General features: G+C 42.2%; 1 pseudogene; it reads right to left on the bottom strand.

Annotated features, from left to right (window-relative positions):
* Positions 1 to 224: 224 nt before the first annotated feature.
* Positions 225 to 1,783, bottom strand: LOC144225453 (26S proteasome regulatory subunit 4-like; annotated as a pseudogene).
* Between the last annotated feature and the right edge of the window lie 4,386 nt (positions 1,784 to 6,169).

The raw sequence follows: 6,169 nt of genomic DNA, 5'->3' as shown, positions 1-6,169 counted from the left end.
CTGAGAAGGAGCTTATTTTATTGGGGGGAGAGCACTGCACGTGACCAACAGATGAAGGCTGCCTGGTGAATATCCTGCACATCACACTTAAAAAGGTACACCGGAGGTTTTGCTAGGGAAGAGGAACTGGAATGTGGTTTCCTCTGGACAATTTCCTCAACCTCATCTCTTTGAGGAATCTGGACACTCCTGACCACTTTCTTGAAGGAAGGTGAATGTGGTCACTACAGGTAGAGCCCTGCAGGGATGCCTTGTTGTTTTTTATAAAGAACATTTTCTTTAGATTTTTTTGAAGTCTTCATTGTTAACTTGCATTCTACATTCTCTCATGGCTTTCGGACCAGCTTCTGTACAGATTGCCTTGATGTAGGGTCCAGAGAAGTCATCTTTAGCCATGATCAAGTCATCCAGGGTTACATCATCAGCCAGTGTCATCCTGCCTGTGTGGATCTGAAAGGTGCACTTCTTAATCTTTATATGGGGTAAGGGAAACTCAGTTTTCTTTTCAATGTGGTCTGGTCTGATAAGTGCTGGATCCAAAGTTTCTGTTTGGTCTGTGGCCATGATAACTTTCACATCATCCCTTGAATCAAATCCATCCAACTGGTTCAACAATTCCAACATTGTTCAGTGAATTTCTCTCTTACCACTGGAATTTGAGTCATATATTTTTGTTCCAGTGGCATCAGTTTCATCAATAAATACAATGGATGATGCATGTTCTTCTGCAGTGCGAAACAATGCCCGAATGAGTTTGGGCCCATCACCTAGGTACTTCTAAATAAGTTCAGAGCCAACCACTCTTAAGAAAGTGGCTGAGGTTGGGGCGCCTGGGTGGCTCAGTCAGGTAAGCATCTGACTTCGTGGTCTCACAGTGCATCTGAGCCCTGTGTCAGGCTCTGCTGACAGCTCAGAGCCTGGAGCCTTCTTCAGATTCTGTGTTTCTCTCTTTCTCTGCCCCTCCCCTTCTCACTCTCTGTCTGTCTTTCTCTCTCTCTCTCTCAAAAATAAATAAACATTAAAAATTTTTTTCAAAAAGCAAGAAAGTGGCTGAGGTTTCGTTTGCTACTGCTTTGGCTAATAAGGTTTTACCTGTGTCAGGTGGACCATAGAGAATGACCCCCTCTGAAGCTTTATACCCATATTTTCATAATATTCAGGATGAGTGAGAGGAGCTCCACAGATTCCTTAGTTTCCTGAATTTGTTTGTCCAACCCCCCTATATCCATAGGAGCCATATCTGTACGTAGATTTCCTGGGAGGCCTTTTCTACTTTCCTCACTGTGACTAAGGGCTCTGTGTCATCCATGAACACCTCTATGACAGCATGCACCTTGTGGCTGAGCGGGACCGAGCAGCCTGGTTCCAGCAGATCCTTGTCTGCAAAGGAAAAAATGCTGACTAGTGTTCTGAGCCCACAGATGTGGACATGATGACATCAATAATCTCTTCCAACATTCCTACTGACATTGTGGCTCCCCTCAGATCATCCACCTTTGATCATGCCTCCTCTTGCTTTTCTTCTAAAGGCTTCAACTATTCCTGATTTCTAATGAATTCTTCCTTCATGAGAATATAGTCTTTAATACTAACTTTAGTCATTTTAATCGGCACTGACTGTGAGGTGTCACCACTGGCAGCTTGCTGGCAGCATCTGGTCCCTTTGTTTGCTTCTTCTTTTTCCCTGCTCGAGTTGTACAGGAAGTTTGTATCTGTTTTTCTTGTCCTTGTCATCCTTCTTGCCACCTCCAGGGCCATGACCACCATTCTGACTTTGACCCATCTTGCTTCAGCCGCTCTAACTGCTACCAGAAGTCTTTAAAATATTTTTTTTAACATTTATTCATTTTTTTTTTTTGAGAGACAGAGACAGAATGTGAGTGGGGGAGGGGCAGAGAGAGAAGGAGACACAGAATCCAAAGCAGGCTCCAGGCTCTGAGCTTTCAGCACAGAGCCCAAGTCTCGTGTGGGGGTCAAACCCATGAACCGTGAGATCATGACCTGAGACAAAGTCAGAAACTTAACTGACTGAGCCACCTAGGTGCCCCTAAAAGTGGGCATTTTTAAAATAAAATGTAGTCAAGTCAATTGAGAAACCATTAGAACTGGTAGCAAGTTCAGAAGTCTGAATGCTGAGGAATAAACCCATCAAGAGACTATGTGACAGAGATTTGAAGTAACCAACATACATATCATGTTTCTAGATGAGAGGACACGATATCTTAAAGATGGCCATTCTCCTCAAATTATTTTACATATTTAATAATTCACATTCATTGTTAGTGTGAGATTTGTTGCAACCTCATTATTGGAAAGAAGTTTGGCAATATCTACCACATCACACCTTTTGACCTAGCAATTCCATTTTTAGGAAAGTATCCTCTGGCAATACTTAAATGAGCACAAACATGTCCAGGGTTCATTGCAATAGTTTATGTTAGTAGAGAATTGGAAGCTATTTAATGGTTCTTCAAAAGGGAATGATTGCATCATGGAATGCAGTGTAATGGCAAATAAAACTTCTGTCAATCTATACATATTGACAGGGAGATTTTCGAAGACATTAAGTCACAGAATAATATATAGAGTATGATTCCTATTATGTGAAAACACTACGTGTATGTGAATGAAGAAATGAACCTGGAAATCCCATGCATAATTCCCTTGGGAACCAGGACAAGGTTAAATAGGGACTTAATTTTTTTCAAATGAAAGAATATTATATTTTTTAATGTAAAAAAAGTGAAAAGAAGTAGCAGAGACATATATTTTTTATAGGAACAGTCCCAATACAGTTTTGATATATAATTGTTCCAAAATTTGATTCTTAAGTGATATTACTAATTTCATGAAAATAGCATAGTCATCAACTAAAAGCCCAAATGAGGTTATTCATTCCTATTTTTCTTGATTTATGGTTCATTATTTAAAATATAGCTTTTAGGTATGATCATTGAATATTGATTTTTCCATTTTCTTATTCTTTTAGATTAATTTCCCTATTCATGTAAAAATCAATGTTTGGGTGACTTATTGAAGTTAATATTTTTTTATTATTCCTTGATCCTTCCATAGTTTTTTCTTTTTACGTAAATAATCTTCGATACATTCTTGATTTTCACATTTCACTTTATATCCAACTTGGATCGATTTATTTGTAACTGCTCAGCTATGTCATGACACCTGTGAGTCTTTGTCTTCGCAGATGAAGCCCACACTCAGGATGTGGGGGCATTGATGCAAAATCTGTCCCCACTGTCCTCATGGAGTCACTGATTAGTCTCTCAAGTTTGTCACAGTGGATGTTCAAGGCTCCCACCTGCCTCGGACATTCCTTCTTTTTTGCCATCTTCTATAGCATCACACCGTTCCTGAAGTGCTGCCGGAAAACCTTGAGTTGTGTGACCTGCAGGAAACATAGAGCTTTCCGGGCCTTCCAAGGAATCCTACAAGATAAGCAAGGCTTTTTCTTCCTAGTATCAAACTCGTTTCCTAGCATTGCTTTGACGGGCTGTCATGATACTGATCTGTTCTCCAGAAGGGAGTAAGTGGGAAGGAAAGAAGGCCAAAAGAGCAAGAGCGTACCTCCTCATGCCACAACCTACAGGAATGTCAAGGAAAGATGAACGGGAGTTGCCAGACTGAAGAGGGGGATCGTGGTCCAGGCAGAGAAGATTGCTACAGAGAGGACAATTTAGGGAGGCCACAAGCATGCCAGAGCCACCCCTCTCATCCTACTGCCCCCCTCCCCTTCAGCAGAAGGCTCTGCAAAGCCTATCAGGGGTTACCTTGTCAAAGGCTCTAGGTCTCGAATTCAGAGTTTCTCTCTTTGCCTCAGTTTCTTCATCTATAAAATGGGGCTAATGCTAGTGTATATATCTCACAGGGTTATTGTAAGATAACCTGAGTCAATTTTTTACTGAGTTAATTTTTGTAATGTGCTGAAAACAAGCCCTGGTGAGCTATAAAATGCCATATATGTGTATGAGTTATTATTATGAACAGTCTATGGCCTTGAATTTTTTTTGCCATTTCCTCACATGAGTTATCTGTTTTTAAATTTTCTTTAAAAATTTTTTTTCAACTCATGGAGAGAAAAGAACCTGTCAACTTAGTGCATTTGAGCAACAAAGTGGTTTTATTTCAGAAACAGTCCCTATTATACTGTCCTGGTCAAAATCTTTTTTGGCAGTTCTTTTTCACTTGAGTTCATCTGATCTGATAAAAGATTGACTGGCCTCTGACCACATGTTCTTTTTGCTGGTTTTTCTTCTTTTTGGAAAAATCAGTGGCAGCTGGCTATCAGTGGGCCTCTGGGTGCCCCATGTAAGCTGTTGAAAAACTGTTGAGCACAGAGGAAAGCTGTGCTTTAGGCCTGTTGTTCCCCACAGTGTTTAGCCTCCTGCCTCTGTGCACCCTGGGTGGACCTGGATGGATAGGACGATGGAGAAGTGTAGGCTGCTAGCCGGGGTGTGCTGGTAACCTGGATCGAGGGGATGGGGTTTGGCTTTTGGCATTGCTGATTACTGTAGTGTAAATCCTCCTACTATGGCCAATTTCAGACTACCCGTGTGAGGCCATTGAATGCAGAGTTGGGAAGAGATGAGAACAGCTACTCATAGATGGGTCAGGAGAAATCTTATTCCTACAGCCAAGGCCTGGTATGGGCAGGATTGAGAATGTTCCTGTGGGGATTTCTTTCCCAGCAGGGAATGTTGGAGGGACTAGAAGAGAATTAACATTTGCTGAGCATCTTCTGAGCACACTGTGAACTAGATGCTTTGCAGACATTATCTCATTTGATCTTTATAATGACATCATGAGTCAGCTAACATCAGCCCCATTTTCATTTGAGGAGGGGAGCCTCAGAGCTGTGAAGTAACTTGCCCAAGGTGACACAGTGGAGGAGCAGGGACCGAGACCAGTACTGGTGAAGCATAATGATTCCTGGGATTGAAGTAGCAGAGAATAACACTAATGAAAAAAATTATAGGTAATTCTCTATGGGTGAATACATTTTAACTTCACTCCATCACTCTGACATAAAAATCATGGTTTTAAGACCTGGGAGGAGCCTTTATTTAGCTCAATCTCTCATCAAGAAGATGAGGAAAGTGAACTAGAACAGCTTAATCTCAGCATAAAGTAGGGATAATATGAGCCCATGTGTTCTTATAGTTAGAAAGGTGCTCGGTGTTCTTGGGACAAAGAGGCTGGGAACGGTAATTTTACTTTCCCAGGGTCCTGCCATCCAGGGCAAGCGGCAAGGGCATTAGTGCCCTAATTTGAGGAAAACAGAGTAATTCCTGGAACCAGAATTGCAAATGAGCCCATGGGAGGATGTGCATTCTTTCTTCTCCATTAGGCCTTCCATATGGGTCCCAGGAGCATGGACTCAAACCCAAGGAAAGGAAGACTGCTTGAGGATACTGATGACTTTTCACCTGCAGGTAGACCATTTAGTTCAGGCACATGCCCCACGGTCTCTACCCAAGGAGACCTGCTGTTGTGAATAGTCCTTGGTATTGCAGTACTTCTTGGTTTGGGTGTCACTACTGTGCACAGGGGATAGGGAAAGCTCTCACATTCTTCTCATATTCCAGCCTTTGCCTATTAGGGAGGGCTTGGGGGGGGGCATTTCAAACCCACTCTCCATCCTGTTTTGATTTCCTCTGGTAGTGTGATTAATTAGCACCTGGGTCAGAGGGGCCATGTTAATAGGGTCAGGGTCACTATGTCTTAGGGCCTGTAGGCATGCTTCTTTGTCACATCCTTGCGTCCAAAGGCAGTGGGTCCCTCTCTGCCTGTGGCTCATGTGCAAGCTCACCTGAGCAGAGCTGGCTTGCTCAGCTTCTGGCCACCACCATCTTTTCTGCACTCCAGACTGTTAAGTGGTTAAGATCATTCTAATGGGGGAGGCATAAAATAGTTACTCAATCGAAATGAATAGAATAGTTTTTGTTTTCTACCATAATGCCTTCCAGGGGTGTTTCCTATATTCCTGTATTTATTTATTTTAAATATTTTTAATTGTTTTTTTAATGTTTATTTTTTGAGAGAGAGAGAGCACACAATTGGGACAATTGGGGGAGTGGCAGAGAGAGGGGGGCACAGAGGATCTGAAGTAGGCTCTGCACTGACAGCAGAGAGCGCAATGCAGGGCTCAAAC

This window comes from Crocuta crocuta, unplaced genomic scaffold (assembly GCF_008692635.1).
Source record: "Crocuta crocuta isolate KB4526 unplaced genomic scaffold, BGI_CrCroc_1.0 scaffold337, whole genome shotgun sequence".
Lineage (NCBI taxonomy): Eukaryota > Metazoa > Chordata > Mammalia > Carnivora > Hyaenidae > Crocuta > Crocuta crocuta.
This window is presented reverse-complemented; position numbering and strand designations above follow the sequence as displayed.